Genomic DNA, 22,156 nt, shown 5'->3' on the forward strand with positions numbered 1-22,156 from the left:
GTTTTTGTTGACATTGTCAGAAAGGTGATAATTCTACTTTGTGTTTATTATTATTTTATAAAGCCCGACCGATATATTGGTCAGCCGATATTATTGGCAGATACTGACCTATCACAGGTATATTGGTATTGGCGTATACGTTGTCCGATATGTGCTGATATATATATTTTTTATTTTTTAAAGTTATATAGGCAGCATTTTATGTAGATTGGTTCTTTTCTTCATTAAAGTTTAATATATACATGTGTTTTTTGTCGTTTTTTTATGTATAGTTATTTATAATTATTAAATTCCTAGTGACGTTTACTGTTTCAGTGCACTGATGTCATTTTATACAATAAAGTTTATTGTTAAAGTGTAAAATATCATGCCTCTATTACATGTCTTTGTCACAAGTGTTTGATAACCACATCACTGCACAAAATGTGTGTTTATATATTTATATATTTCGATATATCGATATGGGAATTTTTTTACTCCCTAATATTGGTATCGGCATCGGCCCCAAAAATTCGGTCAGGCTCTGTTATTGAGGTCGTAGTGGTGTATTATATTGAACGGTGTTCCTAATATTTTGTCCACCCCATTAACATACATGAGGGGGGCAAAACAAATAAGGAACACTTTTCAATATAATGCACTCCTGTACACCACCACCACCCACTATGACCACAATAATAAACATAAAGTAGAAATATCATTAGCATAAAGTAGAAATAAAGTAGAAATATCAGCATTAGATTGCACAGGTGTCCCTAATAAAGTGGTCGGTGAATGTATAGGCTACTCCTCTTTTCAGATCAGATAAATTAAATCACAGTCCATTCAGTGTTGGCGATCCAGTTCCACATCTTTAGCCCGGGCGCCGTGGAGAGCGACAGTTCAATCCGAGTGGAGCGGCTTGTCCTGGATTTCCTGCCCGCTCCCGCTGCTGCTGCTCGGCTACATTGTATCAGTTCCCACACGAAGAGCCACCACGGCGCTCATCCAGAGAAACGGTGAATACGGAGGAATTAACCTGGATGGGAAGCTCGTTCGCGGTGGGATTAATTGTCCGAAGGTCGCGGGAGAGGACTGGACTTGTGTAGGGCTTTGAGACCGCAACGATAAAAAAAAAAAAATGCCCTCCGGACTCCGGTTGTTTTCGATGTGGACGGTATCTCGAAGTGTGATGGCAGAAGTCCAGTGAATCGCTGGCCTCCCCTCCTCTCTTGTGTTGGATGTCTTGGGGAGTGCACTGGTTTCTGGTGCTTCACATTTTTATTTTAGAGGTTTTATTGTAATTCATCACTCTGATTTGTTCTTTTTACGGAGTGCTCGCCACCATGGACAGACCAGGGTTTGGAATAGGAGTGGCTAGCTAAGTCGGTAAGTTAGAATAATTTTTTTCTTCTTTTTCCCCTTATTGTTGATAGTGCTACGACTCGTTAGCCATTTAACGTTAGCCTTGCGTGCAAGGCAAGCTGGCTAGCATATAGCCAACACAGCATGCAGCAAGCTAGCCAAGCCTGACTGCACTCTGAGCTCATTGTTTCACTCTGCCAGCTAGCGTGCTAGTCAGATTAGCTCATTACACTCAGCTAAGTTAGCTGTTTTAGCTTCTTGAAGTTCAACTAACGTGTAAACATGTAAAACTGTTGCCATGTTCTCACCCTGAGTAACGTTAAAGCGCCCCAATAGCTAACTAATACCATTTAACTTGAGCACACTGGTATTAACAGTCACCTCGAGGAGACTGAAGCTAATGAAAGAAAACAACTTGTCTTTCTGCACCAATACTTTTTTTTTTTTTTTTTTGGAAAGTAAAATGTTTGTCAGCTAAATGATAAAAGGGATAATTAGTTGGAAAGAGTTAAAGTAGCAGATTCCACCAGTGTAGTGACCACAGTGTTTCCCAAACTGGGTACCGGGGACCCCAGGGGGCCCGTGAGGGTATTTTTAAGGATGTCAAAGAAAACAGAAAATGAAATGTTTTCCATCAATGTGTCACACTTGAGGTTTCACCAAAAAATGAGAAAGTGTGATACTGACTGTTTGAACCCTTGTTTCACTTTCATCACACAGTGTTACAGTTCTGTAACAAGTCAACAACAAAAAAAGTTGTTTTTTTTTTTTTTGGATGAACCTCCCTGGGATATCTTATGAAATGGTGCACTGGAGACTAATAAATCTTCTTGTTGGGGGGTTTCTGAAAGATTTTGGGATAGTCTTTTCCATATTAGTCAGGTTCTTTTTCTTGGCTTATGTTGTTGGGGCTGTCCCATCTTAGTGGATTGAGTCATTCAATTAAAAATTTTTACAACACCACTAAGGGCTATATGGGCTACCCTGTGCTCCACACTGTGTTTTTTTTGATGCCCCATAGAGTATTACAGTACCACATTAAACACTGGTCAAGTAGTCTTTAGTCCAACAGAGCAGGTTACAGTTTAACATCAAATTAGTCAAGATCTTAGATTGCAATTCTGCATTTGATAAAATAGGTCCAACCTGCAGAATGGTATGATTTTTGTTTTTTATTGTACTACAAAACCTGATGGAGACATTTTATTATTACTGTTACTAGCTATCCAGCCACCACAGGTTGCCTATAAACCCAGCAGTGTAATCCAAAGTTGAATTTAGCATTTTGCAAAGGCAAAAGTGACCAAAAAAAGCACCAGATTTGGCTGTGATTGCTGTTATGCATGCATTCTAGCAAGATTAACTCGCCTCGTCCACCGTCACCAATGCACCACTGCCAACAGTTTATCAAATACACATATGTCATTTAAGCAGTGCATTTCTGTTTTTTCCTAGTACAACTGCTTATTGCTTACAGTGCAAGTCCTAAGGTCCTCCATCTGGCGTGACTAAATGAACGGACATCTAGTCTCAGTGAGTGTTTGGCATTATCTCACAGTGCCATATTTAAGGGCAGGTCAACAACAGTGTCTGTGAACACACCAAATTCAATTGTGTTTTAGAGTGTACTGTCCACCCGAGGCTTGGTTCAGTTTGTCCATAAATGAAGTTGAGAGTTACCATTAGATTTGTTCTCAGTGAGAGCGATTCAGCTGGAATGGGTGGTTTGTTTGTTTGCTTTAATGCTCAATCATCTATTACCAATGCCATTTGTTCAGATAAATGCAAGGATCACCAAGTGAGAAAGGGAACTTTGAGTATTTGGTAGTGAAACATTTTACTTGTTCCATTAAAAAGCCTTAAACATTCCTGGCTAATGGCACAGTTAATTTTAATTGTCAGTTTGGTCGCCTGGCAGTTTGGCAGCTCCATTGTGCGGGTGTGGCAATGACTCTGAACTGGTGACACTGATAAAGAAAAACCTTAACATAAATGCAGTTGCAAGATATTACATTCAAACATACAGTGAAATCCTCCAACTCACAATTGTAACGATACCTCACACTGCTGTTAATCCATTTTAACCGTCATGAAATAAACACAGCACTTATCCGGTATTTGGAAACATGCCTTCTTGACCGTTCGGTTAGCAAGCTGCAGACCTGTGGTTTTGTAGTACTTAACACTCCCAGAGGTCAGTAGGCAAGAGCACTTGGTTTGCTTGACATGTAGTTTTGGTATGCTTGTAGCAGCCATTGTAGCCAGACTGGGTAGTTGGACATGATTTCAAATGTCATATAGGAAGTAATGTCATCACAGTAGACAAAAGGATTACACACAGCCCACAGGAACACAAAATTATTAGTTGGGATATTCAGGGTCTCTCACCAATAAACTGTTGTGCATATCAACTCCAGTGCATTTTACTCAGCCAGCCAGCAAAAGCTGTTGTAGTCCGGGGAGCCAAGAGAAGATTAACTTTACTAGCGCTACTGTAATTTGTCAGCTGTACCTGTAAATGATTCACACCTTTCACGTCAGGTCAGTATTGATTAATTGGCAACCTTTTTTTTGTGTTGATTTGAGAGATTTAAGGGTGTTTTATTTAGGGATTACTTATTCCTTACATGTTTGTCATTCTGAAATCGGTATAAAAGATTGTAATATAACAGTGTCAAACCCAGAGGATTTGATGTTGCCAAGGATTTGTCACAAAATTGAAATTATGTAGCAGTAGCTGGCAACATAAAAGTCGGAGCACTGGTGTTCCTGTTAATAATAGTAATACTTCTTCAGAGCAAACATGGTATTTGTTCTTTTATAGCAAAGAAAATTCAGCTTTTCTACTGTGAGCCAGAGAGCAGGTACTGCTTCTTTTCCAGCTGACTACCTTTTCAAAGAGTTCCTCTCCATCTGATTACCTTTTTAGTGGTAATTTGTTCTTATCATTATATGGGTGTTAGAAGCCTTGTAGTAGCATGTCAGACACATTTTATACAGTCTGACAGAGCCATCAATTGCAAAATGGAAGTGAAATTTAAGACAGTAAGTGTCACACAATAAAGTGACACTTTATGGTTGTCAGAGATGTGTAAATTTGCCCAACGTGTGGATGAAGGCCTAAGGTGAACATGAGAGCATTGCCACTTGAGGAAATGCTCATTTGCTTATTCACCACTTTGATTTTGTGTGATAGCTGAGCTGCTGAGACGTGACCTTTTCAACTGGGTGAGCATGTAAACGACTGATGGTAAAGTGACAAATTATGTGATGACACTGTGGCTTTTGTACAAATCTGCGTGCATGTTCCTGTAAATCATGGTAGATTATTTAATAAGTTTGAAGTCTCAGGGGCCTGTAAAAGAAAAAAAAAAAGCTCTATTTCATTGTGTGTTACACTATATTTTGAACAGCCATTCACCTTTTTTAAAATCAGTTTTACACCATGCTGGATATTAAAGAAACAGTGTGGAAGGAGAGTATTCAACAGTGTTTGTTTAGAGGTCCAGGGCATCAGATTAGTCCAGGACAAGGGGATTATGTTGGCTTTGTAAGGCTCCCGTCATCTCATGGCCGCACACCAGCTGATGACAAACTAAGTAAGGATTTAGCGTATATCCTTAAAGGTAGCTGGTAATTTGAAGGCTCTCAGGTGCCTTACAATCACATGAAAGAATTTAATTTAGGTGAATGTATATTAATATATGCAAGTAATTCTTTATTACTATTTACTTTGGAAAATAAAAAGGACACATTTGAAATAAGAAGTGTATAGTCCATATTAATCCTCCATAATGTAGTTAGTATCATCTGGCAGGTTGAGATGAAAGGGAGCGTCTTTGCGGTTTAAAACATCACACGGTGTTTCCCCAAGGTTGAGATTTATTTGAAGTGGTCCAACCTAAGTGGTGGGGGTTGGGCTTGTTCATGTGCTGGTGGAAATCTCTGACATCCAACACTTGAGTCTGCTGAAAAACAGCATTACATATATGATCTGTCGTTTTGCCTCTTCCTAATATGAGCCCTTTCATCGAGTATATGCCAACATGTAGTCTGATGCAGTGGTTTTATTTTTCTGCTTCCTGCAGCTGAACATGCACACTTTGCTTAGAGTAAGCTCGCACTGAAATTAGTTAAGTAGCTTAGATACATATTATAATAGTGGACTAAGAATATTATAGAATTTATATAGAAGCCTGCACCAAAGCTGTCCTGTAATGAGTTAAGTGTTGTATAGTGTCCTATAGTGTTTTGTATAATATCTGTGGAGAGAGAAGTATCATCTGAAACGGTTGTGGGTGGAAGGTTTGGACAGGATTTGGATCGCCTCTGCATCCTCAGCAAGAACAAAAAAAAAAAAAACAGAGGTTCAAATGCGGTTTGCAGCTAACAGCAATCATTCAAAGACATTCACCCTCACAGTAAATATCATTAAAGGAAACTGCCGGTTGCTGTTTATTTGCTTGTTCAAGCAGGTCAGAGCACAGTAAAGTGTTTTTCTGGCAAAAAAGGACATCTTTCTGTAGTCGATACTGATCCACCCATCCATCCATCCATCCATCCATCCATCCATCCTATGAATGTGTTTGGGACAAACTTAATGGAGGCAAATCTCTCTGGGTTGGTCACCAAAACAAATTTTATATAAATATGAAATGTATTATATGAGAACATTACTACTTGTATGAGGGTAGTGGTATTAGTAGTAAGTAATAGCACCATATCCATGTATTTCCGTCATTTGTTGTGTTATTTGTTTTGCTAAAACCAAACGTGAACCTTTTTTTAAAAAAATGAGCTTCCCTGGACTCCAGTATATTTTTGACCGTGGACTAGACTATTGGTGTCATTTGAACTGTACAGTCTCATCATGGGTGGAAGAATATGCAACTCTGCTGTAGTTTTTATCGCATTGATTGGATTTCTCACTAGGGAATTGCCAATTACAGCAGAAAGGAGCACAGTTTGAATGCTTGTTGCACAGTTGCTGCTTTGCCAGAGACTGGTGATCCATCTTTTCCTGGGATGTGAGCCCAGGTTACAGTCAACTCCCACACAAGCTATAAAGATATTGTCAGCTTTTGTGGCGCAGCACAGTCTTGGGTGCTGCAGAAATGCTGTCTCATTTGCCTTTGGTTTTGAAATATCCTCCTGTGTGTTCTTAGAAAGAAAAGCCATAGAAATTATGAATCAATTTTACCTGATTTTTAATAGGTTGTAATAAAGAAGCATTTTCAAATTGCATCAGTATGTTTAACACTATTGCTTTCAGTACTGTCTTCACTCATCCACTCATAAGCAACATGACCTCGTTAATCACTCTCGCTTCACTCGTTCCTGACACTGGTGATCTTTTCACCTTAAGTTACACACGACAATTTTTCATCTAAAAATGACCAATAAATATACCAGTGTAAAAAATATATATGATTTTCTTTGAGCTGCTGTACAGTTGATATAGCCCACCAATAACAGTCAAGTCTAGTGTCCTCCCAGCTGCTGTAAGCTAGAGTTTAGTCATAGGAATGTCATGGTCTTTTCTAAAGATACGTTTTTGAGTCGAGCTGAATACAGAGGAAAAAAAGGTCTGTCATGATGTGATATGTGGGGATTCCTCAGAGCGCATCAATACTTGAGCTTGGTGGCAGTGAGTGAGTGGGTGTTTCTGAGGCGCTGTCCCCATCGCCCTAATCATACTGCAGTATCCACCGCCATCTGTAGAATCAAAGAGAAACCGTTGTCTCTCTGGGATGACATATTCCTCACTTGTGGTATTGACGAGTAAATGAAAGCACATCCACAAATGACAAAATTGTTGCGGTCTAAAGTGAGAACAGATGATCAAGTGTAACTTCAATACAAATGCCAACACTTCTTGAAATGGTGGTAATTCTTTATCCATCCAAAACTGTGATAATGTTTGGTTTCTACTATCCTGTTTTATCTCACTGCCTGAGCACACATAGAAGCAGATGTATAGAATTTTCACATCCTCTTTAGTTTAAAACATGTTCACATCAAAGCGGCGTCAGTTTATAGACCGCTGAAGTGTTGTCGTTTCAAGCTCACAGTGATCATGAACAGTTTCTACTGTGCATGGATAAAGAATTAAGCAGGATTACAGGCTTTAGTCGTTTGATTCTCCAGGACATAAAAAAAATCATGGGGCTAGTTTATTAGGCAATATGTGTTTTCAGCTGGCAAATGGTGAATATATTGTTCAAGATACCAGGGCAAGATATTGGGGTGCTATCTCTATCCTTTTTTTTTCTTCTGCTTTGCATTTAATTGTGTGAAAAAATTGTTCAACCAAACAACCAATTCAAAATTAGTCAGAAGGGCTGCAACTAACAATTATTTTCAATATCAGTTAATCTGCCAATTAGTTCCCCAATTAACCAGATTAATCGTTTTGTCAATAAAATGTCAGAAAATGGTTACAATGGTGATGTTCAAATGTGGCGATCCTGTAATAATTGCCCACAGCCGTCTTGTTTTGTCCGACTAAGAGTCCAAACTCAAAGATAATCAATTTAATATCATGTATTACAAAGAAAAGGATAAAATCCTCACATTAAAGAAGCTGAAAAGCTGCAAATTTATGGCATTTTTGCTCAAAAAAGTACTAAAACGACTATTTGATTATCAAAATAGCTGACAATCTTGAGCAAAGTAGTCAGGATTGGTATGTGTTTACAGGCAGTTGTGTTAGGGCCCTCAGGGTTCGGCAGTCATGCTTGACCAGTTGCCCCCAGCAACCACATTTGGACCACGGTCAACTATTTTGTGTAGTCTGGTTTCCATTGTTGGTAACCATTTTTTCTGTCTAAGAGAAAAACAGGCTGATTTCCCTGCCCTTGGCATATAATCTTACACCTTGGCAAATTAGAGAGTTGCTGTTGTGTTTTGTTGGAAATGGCAAAGTAAGTTAATTGCATGTCAAATAAAAAAAAAAGTCAAATAATGAACCACATCAACAAACCCAAAAGGCAGTGACTGGAACTGTCACAAAGACAGTTAAACCCAAACAAAAGAGAAGTTTAAACCCCGCTCCCACTAACAAGAAAATCTTTCAGTATTAGGGCTGATTAAGAGGAAGTAGCAACTAAAGAAACAAGGGCAGAGAGCACTACAAAAGGCACGGCATGGGCTTTCCATTTTGAAATATTTATGCAGCAAATCAGGTTTATCTGGAAAAAACTTTAACTTTTAACTGTTAAATACATTCTCTGAAGTAACTCCAGCTCAGTTGTTGGTTCTCCAAATCAAATAAGACGCGAGTGAAAAACCACAGATCTGACTAGTCTGCAGGAACTAATTATTATCTGCCCCTGTTTATTTTCCCATTAGTCTGACAAGGTGAGGGAGCCAGATTCCCTTATTTGGACTGAAATAGTATGTCATACCCTGATAAACAGAAATTTTCATAACTAATCAAAATCAGCTGTCCTTGACAATAAAAATCACACAATAAAAGAACAAAGTGGGCCAATCCAAAGAATAGAGAACTGATAGAAAACTAGAGAGTATGGTTTGAGAAGATAATTATCATAAACAAGCAAATAAATCAACATTTGCTATAATCATACTCTTTCCTCTCACCCGTACAGAAAAAAATCAGTAATGACACCAGACAGCTTTGTACAGCAGCTGCAGGTAGTACACATTGTTTTCTTCTGGCTTCATTGCTACTGCCATGATGCTTACTGCACATGATAAAACATTTGCGTTGCGGACATTTGTCTAAACAGTCAGAGAAGCAATCTTGTGGCTTTAACATAAGTGGATTGGACTGTCCTGACTGGTTTGGAAAATATGGGGTGAGTAACGTTTCACTCAACAGCTTAAGGCAGATTTATGCCTCTGTGTTGAGATGTTGTGGCATCTGCGTGCTGGGCAACGGAGGCTATACAGTGGGGGGAAATAAGTATTCAACAGGTCAATTTGTTTTTTCAGTAGACATATTTCCAGTGCAGCTATTCACATGCAATTAAGACCAGACATTGGTATTAACTCAATAAGGCAGCACAGCTAAAGAAATCATAACATTCCAATCAATAAGAAAAGCTGTTTGTATTATATTGGAATGAAACTGAAAAAAAAGTATTGCACATGCCAACTGAAATGTATTTAATACTTGGTGGAGAAGCCTTTGTTTGCAATGACAGATTCAAGACGCTTCCTGTACAAAGAAACTCGTCTCTCACTGTGTCCAGGGGGGATTTTGGCCCATTCTTCTAAGCAGACAGTCTTCAGATGTTGAAGATTCTTGGGAGGGCCCCACCGGTGAATCTTTATCTTCAGTCCCTTTCACAAATGTTCCTATTGGGTTCAAGTCGGGTGATTGACGGGGCCATTCTAACACCTTTATTTTCTTTCTCTGGAACCGGTTGAGAGTCTCCTTTGCAGTATGTTTTGGATTGTTTTCCTGTTGGAAGGTCAACCAGCGTCTCAACCTCATTGTCCTAGTGAATGGCAACAGATTATTCTCAAGAATATCCCGATACACAGCTCCATTCATCTTCCCTTTAACAATTTGGATTCTGCCGGTACAATGAGAAGAGAAATAGCCCTTTACCATAATGCCTCCATCTCCGAGCTGTACAGTACATACTGTGGGAATTTCAGGGTCATATGCAGAGCAGTTTCTCTTCCAAACATGGCGCGTAGTGTTATTGCCAAAGAGTTCAATTTTTGTTTCATTTGATCACACCACATTCTTCCAGTAATCTACAGGCTTCTCCAAATGTTGTGTAGCAAACTTCTAACAAGCTTCAACATGTCTTTTATTCAGTAATTGAGACTTCCGGGGTGATCGTGCATGGAGACCGTGGTGGTAGAATGCATTGACTATTTTCTTTGCGACAATTGTACCTGCATCTTCCTGGAGCTCTTTTTGAGTGGTCCTTGGATCTTGGGTTACTCTTCTGACTAATTTTCTTACTGCCTGGTCAGCAATCTTACTAGGAGCTCATGTGCGTGCCCGGTTGATGGTGGAGTGAGGCTTCTTCCACTTGAGGATAACGGCCCCGGTGGCGCTTATGGGAACATTTAGGAGTTGAGAAATCAGTCGGTAACCTGTGCCATTCCTATGTTGCTCAACAATCTTGTTGTCAAGGTCTTGGGTGAACTCTTTGCCTCTATCCATCATGAAATGGTTCTTGCATGACAGCTTGGTAACAAATGATGCATTCACAGATGACTAACCCCTTTTAAAAGAGTGGAAGTACTAATAGCTACGTGCACTAACCCAGCTGATTTTTATCAGCACAGGTAGGAGGACTAATTGGTGGAGTCACCTGGTTCAGTGCCAGTGCTTTTTCTTACTGCGTTTTCACTTCTTTTTTCAATTTAATGCACATAACCTTTTTTATTGATTTGAATGTTATGATTTCTTTAGCTGTGCTGCCTTAATAAGTTAATAACAATATCTGGTCTTAATTATCTACATCAGGTGTAAGCCTGGAGGGGATTATGTATTTGGGGATCATGTGTATTGTGTGTTGCGTATGTTTATATCCGCAGTTAATCTCACATACTACTCCTAATATTTTTTGTGCACATTTATGACTGTATCCTCAAAGACCTCTCATGGTTGCAGTGATTCCCAATTTTGGAAAAACCTTTTTTGTAATGCGATTCATTATGAGCCTATCGTAAAGCTTAGCCTTAAGTCTCTGGAGTGGTTCTTTCCATTTTACGATATGTGTTACGACATAACAAAAGGCATTTCCCGGCAATTGGCTAGGCTAAAATCAAGGTCTAGTCTGTTGCAGGCCACATTTTGGCCTTTGTCGTGGCTCTCTACTGACTGCACTTCTAGTTTCATGTAAGGAGTTGCACTGGAAATATGTTCAATGAAAAAATTGTTTACATTTTTCTATTGCTGGTTGTATCTATTGATAGGAAAGAGGATATGGTGCAAAAAAATCTTGATAATCTTTCTTTTCAGTAATGCCAAGCAAATGTGTATATTGTGATCTTGCAAAGCCACTTTCACTGAAAGCCTTCTTCTCACCACAATCAGCACTGTCTGAAATAAAGGGAATAAATGAAAGTAAACCCAATTACTTTGGGTGTATAATAAATGCACAACATAGCCTGATAATGTACAACACATCCATCTAGTGAGGTAGTGGTGCTACGACAATCAGTGGGTTAAATCCCATAACTATAAATCAGTTCCCACGCTGAAGGCATCTACAGCAGAAGCACTGAAACAACTCGACAGAGAAGCATAAATTCAGCTTTAGTGTTATTAGTAGTAAAGTGAAATATTGGGATCCTCCAAACTGATTTTATCGGATTAAATGCAAATATGTAGCCAGGAGCAGATTTAGTGATTTGGAGGCCCAAGGCAAACCTTATTTTCACCCTTTCTCTAATTGAGAATGTTTGTATTGGTGGTGGTAGACGAAGTGCTCAAAACTTTAAACTATTAATACCACACTAAGAATACTCTGTTAAAATCCTGCAAAGTCCTGCATTCAAGATTTTACTTGACTTTTATTTACTTAACGTCTGTTCAAGGTGGAACACATTGTAGCTGCTTTATATACTGCTGGATAGTTAAATCTATAATAACGCATCGTATTTTATAAACAGTAACAAGATGTCAGTAACAAGATGTGTAATGACAAGTCAAGTGTTTCCCTCTGAAAAAGAAGGAACCAAATCCCTCCCAGTAGAAGTATACAGTTTCATAAAATGGAAAAATGAAAGAACATGTACCTCATAACTGCAAGCATAATACTTGAGTAAATGTACTTGGTCACTATTCAACATATGGTATTAAGGAGGTCGATGGTTTCTATAACTATAGTCATTTACCAGGTTCTTCCTCTGCTTCTCTGACATGACCTGCTCATTGAAGCAGAGGTAATTTTGTAGACTGTTAATTATATCAAACTAAAGAAAATCAGTATCAGCTGGTATCGGCAGGTCAGGCTTTTAAAAAAAAAAAAAATTGGCAATCAGAATCAGCCAAGAAAAATTTAATCGGTTCATCCCTATAAAAAGAAGTGCCTACAGGCCCTTTTGTACATAATATGATATAATGAGTTAGAATAGAAACATGATTTTATATGTTTCATATCTAAACATCATAAGAAGTCTGTAGTTGTTTGGGACCCCTATTAGTTGGGGGCCCCAGGCAGTCACCTACCTTACCAGATGGTAAAGTCCGCCCCTGTATGTAGTGTGACACTCCTGGAAAAAGAGCAATGTGAGCATTGTCCAGGTATAATGGTTGTCTCAAATTAAATAGCTTTAGAGGCTTTACTTTCACTGTGTTATCTGTAAAAAATATACCAGATACTTAAAGGAGAGAATATAATATCTGACAGTCTACCTGTTTGACTTGCTTTTTAATGAGACAGGCACTATGTAAGAAAATTGACAGATTGATGTTAGAGAAAAGAAAAGCAGACATTTAGACGAGCATGGAGATCTGAAGGAAAAGATTTGCCTTCAGAAACAATCTAAGGAAAAGGAAAACAAACCTTTTTTTTCTTTCAGTTTTCAGGGTGACAGAGCATTCGAGCACATGTTAAGATGTTCTTTATGTAATGCTGGCCTGGCTGTCTCATATTTTTGGAGGTGGATGCACATGTAACCTTGTCCTTTCCTTTAACGGATGACCCAGTGCTTATGGTGGCAGAAAATCGGAATGTTGTCAGACATCCGAGTGAGGCAAACTAAAATTAAGAAGTGCTTTTACATTTCAGCATGATTGCTTTCCAAAATAGAACATAAGGCAGTGTTTTCCCACAGGTTGAGAATTTGCTCGTGTTGGTGGGTGGTACGGTGTGTGACGGATGTGCATGCAGAGACTCATGCAGTTTAGAAGGGATGACCCAGGTTATTTTCTCTAGCTACTATTTACAGATGTCCCCTGAACACCTCACATGTGGGCTATCGGTAGATGCTAGCTTACTGCAGCACGCAACTCAGACAGATTTTATCTACCTGGGAAGGTCTTAATCTACCTGCGCAGGCCGCCCAAGTAGAGCCTATGCATGGGAAACGCTGCAAGGAAAACTCATCTTGCGCTCCCAAGACCCCTGTATTGCTTTTTTGCAACATGGAAACTATGGTTGTTTACAACCGGATCGTAGCTCCAGGAGTTAAAGACCATGTGAAACAGAATACTGAGCTCAGTTTGTGCTGTGTCAAATTTATGGATGAGGCTTAGCGTGAGTTGAAAAGTAGGAGTGAACATTGGTGAAAAGGTTATGCAAATACCCGGTACCAACAAGTAATTATGCAGTATTGGAGTGGGGAAAAATATTAAAGTAGTTCTGTCGTGATAGTGGGTGTAACTGAGTGGTGATATTTTACCATTAGTGAAATGTAGCATGCTACTCCTTCCCTCCCTTTACGGTACATGCACATTTTCCAGCATATGAACTGCAGGCAGTGATTGAGTGTGCGAGTGTCAGCACTCACTGTCAGATGTTACTGCCTACTTTTGCATTTTTAGGACCTCCAGTTGCACGAGGAGTATGTATTTGACATGAGCATAAAAATAATCTAAAGTAGAATGAATTAGTCAGTAACTGATAGAGGCACTGTCAAAAACCTGCAGTATGCTGATCAATCAAGAATTGGGTCCAAATTGCTGCTCGGTCCTGAGACCCATCAATCTTTAAATGTGACACTTTGTTCTCTCAGGAACAGATCACTGCTGCATTGATTCTGGAAACTTACCATGCAAGAGTGACAATGCCATTTGAAGCCTCGCCTGTTGACTCTGCCTCTGTTAAGCAGCTGCTGTGCGAGAGGCAGGCAGTTATTTGAGGTTAATGGTTGTCCATGCCCTCTCTCTAGTTAGACATTCACATGGCAACACATCAACTGTCTATGGCACAAACAGTGGAGCAGTATATTAGACGCTTAGCAGCGACCTGGTGTGTTCTTGTTGTTAGACTCTCCACAGGAGCAGTGAGACGAGTGCTGTGTGCAGCGCTTTTTGTTGCTGTATTACAGGTTTCTGCAGGTCAGTCATCTGCAATGAAGTAGCTCAGTAGTGGGTGCAATATGTGATAAGCTAGTTGAACTGTTTGAAAGGTGAAGAGTGAAGATTAAGAAGTTGTGTGTACTGTAGATACCATTAGCTTGATTGAATGCGCTGTGTGCAGATGGATATTTCAGTTTTCACTAAGAATTTGTTGGAATCCCTCTTGGCAGGCTGCCCGTGCAGGAATGCATGTAATAAATAATAGACAAAAGACTGCAATAAAAAATAGTTTCTCTATCTTATTCTGTCTCACACAGCCCCATAAAGACACACACACATCCAGCAGTCTGACGAGGGACTGTCTGTTCTTTAGCCTCAGGCTGTGTCCTTTCCCTACTCTTCCGTGCTCCCTCATTTGTCAGTCAGTATTTAAGTAGAAGAGCTTACTTTATCCAACACGTTTATTTAACTCCTTTCCTGTTAACACTAGAATATTGAATCATGAAGAAAATTTTTCAAATGGACTTAAGGCTGCAACCATCGATTGTTTTTACTCCACTCGCATGTTGTGGCAATGTGTCTCACATGTTTAAGCTGCTCTGTTGTTTGTTCTCCTTGGTTTATGTAAATCTGGTTTTAGGGTTTCGGGAAGAAATTGTGGTTTGACATTCGATCGTAAAGCTCAACCACTTTGGTCCATCTCTGTTTATATAGAATCTTTGCCATGTTTAGTTTTAGAGAAAGCGTTCACTGTATTTTTCAGATGTGCTGTGTGTCCTATTACTTGTGCAGCAGTGCCTGACACTTCCTTCATCTTTATGAGCTTCCCTCTTGAGTTTGGAAGCTATAAGTACAAATTACTCTGTAAAAGCCTTTGATTGAGAGATTGTTAGCTGTGATTTCTAAGTGACTTTTTGCTGAATCAGAAAAGTAGAAGAGGAAATATGCATCATTAGTTGAGCTTAGTGGTGTCTTCACATTAGTTAATAATCTTGATTTTGAAGCCTGACTTCAGTCTGACTAACTGGAGGCAGCCAGGCGTGACGGTCACGCTGATTATCCGCTAATGAGGAAGAGCTTGAGCCTGCAGAGTTTACCAACCAGCCCAACCCCCTTCCATCCCCCACTGATTCCTGAGTCTGATCAAATCAAAGGTCTTTAACATTGTAAGCTGACTCAAGACTGGGTTGTTTATTTTGAACAGGTCAGTGACCTAAGTTTGAAACTGAAGAGGAAATACCCTTTAAACACTAGGGATAGGTATTAGACAGCATTCGTTTTAGTTTGTTCATAACAATTCGCTATTAGCTTAACTAGCACATTGTGGTTGTGTAAAATACACTGGAGGTGGATGGGAGACGGCAAAGCAGTGAAAATATCGTATTTCTAAAAGGTTAATGCTTGCTGAACTGGTGTTTTTATAAACTATTGGCTTTTTACTCAGAAAGGTTTTGTTGCACTTACAGTAATAAACGTAGATGTCATCAGCTCGAGTAAAACTTTATCATTCACTTCATCTGGTTCACTGTCTCCGCTGCGACCTTCCTGCTCTCAAACACCGACGTAGAGAGCAGAGGAGAGGACAGAAATGAGACCAGAAATTACACCAAAATGTAAAAAAGTACAGATAAAAGAAGCAACATTAAAGGTGCAGTGTGTGGAATTTATTGGTATTTAGTGGAACGGACTTGGCAGAAATGGAATATAATATACATAAGTATGTTTTAATTAGTGTATAATCACCTGAAAATAAGAATTAGGGCCCATTTAATACTGGGTTTTGGTACCCATCCCTATTAAACATCAACATACCCTCTTAAGATGATAGGATACAAGTGGAAATTACATTCAAAGGCCTGAGTGTGTGTATGTTTGTGTGGGTGCTTAACAGGAAATATTATTTATAGTCATATGGACCAGAGTTAGCTGACAGTGGTAGTCGCTCCATCCCAAAAAGTAAATAAATAAAATGGATTGGCCCTGGTCTTTAAACTTGGATCTGGAAGTCACTAATCTCTAGAATTTGTCTGAAGGGCAGTTTATGATAAGTGAAACAGATCACAGTAACAGTAACCTTTATTCACAATATTTACATTACAATCACAGCAGATTATAAACAGCAGGAATCACTCAGGAATTTACTGCAACTCCATGTTTGTTTACTACTGCTGTTGTTACGGATGAATCTACTTAGACTTTTGAACCCTCATGCCATGTTGCTGTCAGATCTTTGGAGTGTCTTTTCTTTGTCACAAGTGTCAGATGTGCAGGTCTTGCTTGTTGGTTTTAATGTGTGAACCTCTGGTCTTGGAGTATGGAGTCTATTATGATAGGAAAGGAACGCTGATTGTCAAGACCAGTCGTTCTGAAACATGTTCATGACAATACCTAATGTGAAAAAAACATGATTTTATGACAGCAGAGGTTATCTAAGGTTAACGCTGAATATCTAGCTGTGGAAAGTTTTAATCACAAAGCATTTCATTACTCCCCTATCTCCACTGGTACTTTTCCCACCTTGAATAATTCAGTTTCATGGTTAATGGTGAGGTTCCCTTTCTTTATGTTTTAGCACTACTGTTGACTTTGAAATCCTGAAAACCTTAAATTGTCCAAATTGCTAATAATTTTAGCGTTAATATCTGCAGCCTGTTCTATTAATTTGACTTGTCTCTTTGTCTTGCTCGTCTTGTGATTTTGTATTTTCTTCTGGTCTTTTCTTGTTAAAGAGTTTTTTGTTTCAGATCATTAAGCAGCTCTGTTTAATGGAACAATAGGTCTCTCTGTCTCCTATAAATTGGTTATTTGGCTTGATTCACTGCCTGTAACCGAATTAGTTTCATCTTGATAACCAGACTTGAGCTGTGTACAAGAATTTCATGCTCGGTGCTGGATCATCTTAAACTCTTCAGATCGAGCAAAGCATTCTCTGTCAATAGAGATTTCAACCATGATATCGAATATTACTGCAGAAGTCATTACTTGGGCCCTCCTGTTCTCATTGTCTATACAAATCTGTCTTTGCATTGTTATGCAGATGACATCATCTTATACCTTAGGAGCTTCATTAACAGTTTAATGTCCCTAGCAGCAGCTGACTGCTGATTATAAATCTCAGATTCCCTTATTCGACCATGACAACTCAAGGAATCTTAGTCTGAAACAAGGAAATCTGTCAAATTATATTAAGATCAGCATGTCACCCCCTTGTGCTTGTCTCTTATAGCTGATAAACAAGTCCTGGTGCTATATTTTCATTTTTTTATTCACAGTTTAGGCTAATGTTTTCCACTGGCAAGTTTCAGGGCCTTTACAGCTGCATTTATTAATCAGTGTTAATGCATCTAGGAATAATAACGCCATCCTGAACATTGCAAACAATGCTCACATCACAGAAACCACAACATAGCATTAAGGGGTGTTCTGGGTGTTATTTGCTACAGCTAACTACTTGTACATCTTAAATTTCATGTTGGTCAATTAAAGAGACGAAGGCGGACCCAAAAATTCCAGGAAGTCATCGATTGCACGGCAGTAGGGTGTAGTTATTAGATCTGCCGCTAGGTAACATATGTCTTTAGCTTTGTGACGCTAACATTGGGACTGAAAGGGACAAGATTCACTACTTTGGATGAAATCCAGGAAGCCCTGGACATGGTGTTAAAAGATTACTACAGGAAATGTTTCCAGGAATGGGAGAAGCACTGGGACAAGTGTATCGCATTTCAAGGAGAGTACTTTGAAGGGGATAGGAAAGGTACTTCTGAAAGATTTATAATGTCAGTTTTTTGTTTTTTACAATTCCCATAATTTTTGGGTCCCCCCCTCATAACCTGTAGCAAAAACTTAAATATCTATGTTATATAGATTTTAGTTGTAGAAAGATACTATAATACTAGATTTCCTTGTGTAGGTCTAATTTTAGACTTTTTTTTTTACGCCATAGCAATCCTCATGTTACCTCTGACAAAAATAATTCCACATGGTGAGGTTGTGGAAAAATTTGGGAAAAAGAGAGTATCTGATTTATACTCTGTATCAACAGATACCCAGAGTTTAGGTATCTGAATCTTTATTTAAAAAGAAAAAGATGGGTTGGTGCATAACTACTGTTTAATACCTTTTAACAACACATTTGCTGCAATTCTCAACACTGTGACTGTGTAAATGGTACCAGACTTTAAGTACCTTGAAACTGAAATTAATTCCTTTCTGAGCGTTCAAACTATATAGTGTTGTGTTTGTGAAGATGTTTCACCTAGATGGTGGTATTCAGTGAAAAAACCAGATGAAAATATTATTCACTGAATTTATGAGGTTAGATGGCATTGACAGACGACAAACTAGATGAACATTTCTCAGTAGCAGTGTATGGAAAGCGTCTCCAAGCGTGGTAAATTTGCCTTAAGAGTGTTAAACACACTCTGCCATATAGATGGATATTATAATGATATATTAATTAAAAGTCATAATAGGCTTCCGCCTAAAGTCTCTGTACCAAGAGATTAAGTATGTGCTCAGTGAGCCTACTTTGCAATTGACCAGATACAATACAAACAAGTGTGCCACAGTAGACGCTGCTGCTGGTGTTACTATATCGACTTGCTTTGAGACAGAGTGTCTCAATTATAGAATGAAAAGAGCGGACGTAATGAGAAGTGTGTTGAGAATTTTAGTGACTGGCTTTTGTAATTCAGAAATCATGGCAGCGTGGGATGTCTGAGCATGTTAATGGAGTTGCTCATGTCTCTGCCAGGGTCCTCTTTGAGGTCAAAATTCCAGCAACACCAGTAGCATATAGAACAACTTTATTGTTAGAACGTGTTTTGGCTTATGGCCTTCAACAGGGTCATCATGAAACACATTACAAACAACGTTTAAATGGGGTAGACGTGAAGCAGAAAAAAAGAAGGTAAAAAAAAATATAAAAGACAACCAATCATATACATCCACACACATATTAGCCAATGGGACACCTACAAATATGGGTTGGGTATATGGTCATGTGGCTTCAGGCCAATCGTTGTCATGCGTAGATTTGCAATATTTTTTAGCTTGTAGATAAACATAAATTTAGTTAACAAATCTTCTTTACTGTTAACATATTGTTCTGGCACATCACATAGGCTATTCTTTGCAGTCTAGTGAGTTGACCTACACGTAGACTTTTCTTAAGAAGGATGGGATGAAAGCTTTCAGCATGAAGGAAGCGTCCTCCGATTTGTAGCTTTGGTGTAAAGAAAGGAAGAGAAGACATCTTTTTTTTTTTTTTTTTGTTACATTTATATAGAGAAAATTCATTTCTTCAAGGCTATAGTTAAGTGTGAATCACAGGCCTCCAGGAGCTCCATTAAGAGGAATGATGTAACCAGTCCTGTTGCAAGACATTTCAATAAAAAGCAACATCACATTTCATCTCTATTATTATACGCATAGAAGAAGTTTATATGCATACACGTAGAAGTCCAGCCAAAGAGATGGTAATGTCGATTTTCTCAGGAAAAAGAGAAAAGCATTTTTTTTATTTTCTATTTCAAAAGTTTATTTCCAGGAGACATGAATTAAGACTTCTATTAATGAGTTTTTACGGTGGTTCTTAAATATCTTTCATTTATGTGGTTTGTAAGTGGGTTTTTATGATGTATCTGGTTGTTCTTCCCACTCTTTCTATCTATAGCACTTTATAACAAGTTTTTTTTTTAACTTAAGTATTTTAAAAGTATGCCACATCAAATAGGCACATTTTGGGTTAAGGCCTCTTTCTGTACAAACTCAAGTACCACGCCTTAGTTGCACTTCTTCAGTTTATGGACCAAATATGGTGTCACCCTTGTCCCTTATTGGAAACCACCCTTGTTTCCTTGCCAGTCTGGGTCAACGACTGGCCTGAAGCCACATGACCATATACCCAACCCATATTTGTTGGTGCCCCATTGGCTAATATGTGTGTGGATGTATATGATTGGTTGTCTTTTTTTATATTATTTTTCCTTTTTTGAATTTTTTCTGTTTCCTTCCTTATTTAAATGTGGTTTGTAATGTGTTTCATGATGACCCCGATGAAGGCCACTAGCTGTAATGTGTTGGTCTAACAATAAAGTTGTTCTGTAAACTACAAGTGTTGGAATTTTGACCTCTTAAGACTTCTTTTCCCTTCTCTATGCACCTTGGAAGTAGGTAAAGTTGTGCCAGAAACCCCCCACTCTGTTTCTACATGGTCCTCTCTGAGCACAGGAAAAATCAATCTGGCACCTTGTAAGGGTTTTAAGATTCCTTACACTCTGGCCAGTGTGTGAGTGTTCTTTTCATCCTCTGCATCAGCTTTTTGTCCACAGACAAGCCACAATTTGATTACTTGTATTCACTGGTGGGTTGAATTTCTAGTTTAGACTGGTCACTGCTATTTAGGAAAGACATTGACAAGATTATGATGTTTTTGGCCTTTTGTCTCAATTGTTTTTCCGAGAAATGTTTAGGTATTATGTTGAGACTGTGCTGAAAATGAAGTTATTTCTGACAGTATTCACAGAGAAACAGTACTTTGTCAAAGGCTCTTGTGTGTCTGTACTGTATAGTTTACATGAATGAGAATAAGGTCATTTACTGTGTCAAGCACTTTCACTATCACATGAAGCTAAATGCACTTCATGTAGCTTAAATTCATGTTAGGAAATTGTTTGTTAATTTCCAATAATTCACTTTACATTAAGCACTCAGACACCTAGCAGCAAAGGTCTTTGGTCATTATAAAGTAATTTTTACACAAACCCAATGTTAGTCACCCTGAATGCACTTAGTAAAACATTGCTGGAACTTTATGGACTCCCAGTGCATGCACACTCCAAAGCAGTAGATGAGCTGGTTATATGAAAACACGTCGGTGTTGTTGTAAATGTTTTACATAACTGCACCATTAATGAGTGGAGAATATACCTACAGTGAAGATCGTTTTATGAGTTATTAGGTACTTTAATAGTGGTGCCTGGAGAACGTGCCACGTAATTGCTTCGAGATTGCAGTTTTGTTCTGTCGCTTGACGTGTTAAAAGAACAAAACAGGATGACGGGGTAGGACTTATCGTCAGCAGGGATTTGGACCATATCCACACTAAGCTAGTTAAATTTGAAAATGCATCACTTTCTCTCTGTTTTGCTCTTTAGTCCACAATGAGCTGGTTCTTTTCACACCAAAAATTAGACTTTTCAAACATGCTCCCTAGTGTGCACAAATCTGAAAATGCTGGTCTTGGGGTTTTAAACAAAGTTTTTGTAAATAATATAATATGTCTGGTCAGGAGCCCTGAGGCAGAAATGTCAGTAATTCAGTTTTCTATGATCACTCATTTTAAATATAGTATAGATGATCACATAATGCAGGTGTTGTTATGACTTATCAGGCATAAAATAGTGATCTGATTAAAATTGCGCAGCAGTGCACAAATTATTGTTTGCCTGCTTAACAGGTAAAATTTATGGACTGTGATCAAATCTGATGACCTAAAAAAAAAAAAATGCCAGTGCAGATACAACTTACTTTAACACATAACGTGCTTTCTGCTCTATCCGCCTTTCTGTGAATGATACAGTTTGAGACCAGTGTGGTGTGCAAGCGCTTTGTTTTTTTGCTGCATCACACCAGAGCCCGGACATTGGCGCCTAATCAGCCAGAGAGCAATCTGCATATTTCACACTTCTTTGGTTACTGTCAGTTTGAGTCATACAGCTGCCACTCCAAAGATGCACAAAGCTGCTGCAATCTGGGATAAAAGACCTTTTGGCAATGATGGCTATATTATGAATTAAACCTACGGTGTATGTTCAGATCATATCAACCAAATGTGACCTCGTTTTAGTT

General features: G+C 38.7%; 1 protein-coding gene across 2 annotated transcripts in view; it reads left to right on the forward strand.

Annotated features, from left to right (window-relative positions):
* The first annotated feature begins 892 nt into the window (after nucleotides 1-892).
* The window catches only part of LOC121895035 (zinc finger protein 609-like), a 79,523-nt gene continuing 58,259 nt past the window's right edge, over nucleotides 893-22,156 (forward strand). For both annotated transcript variants that reach the window (XM_042407835.1, XM_042407844.1), the window contains exon 1: nucleotides 893-1,368. The gene's annotated coding sequence lies outside the window, so the exon portion shown is untranslated. The remainder of the gene's footprint in view (nucleotides 1,369-22,156) is intronic.

Source organism: Thunnus maccoyii, chromosome 1 (assembly GCF_910596095.1).
Source record: "Thunnus maccoyii chromosome 1, fThuMac1.1, whole genome shotgun sequence".
In the NCBI taxonomy this organism is placed as follows: domain Eukaryota; kingdom Metazoa; phylum Chordata; class Actinopteri; order Scombriformes; family Scombridae; genus Thunnus; species Thunnus maccoyii.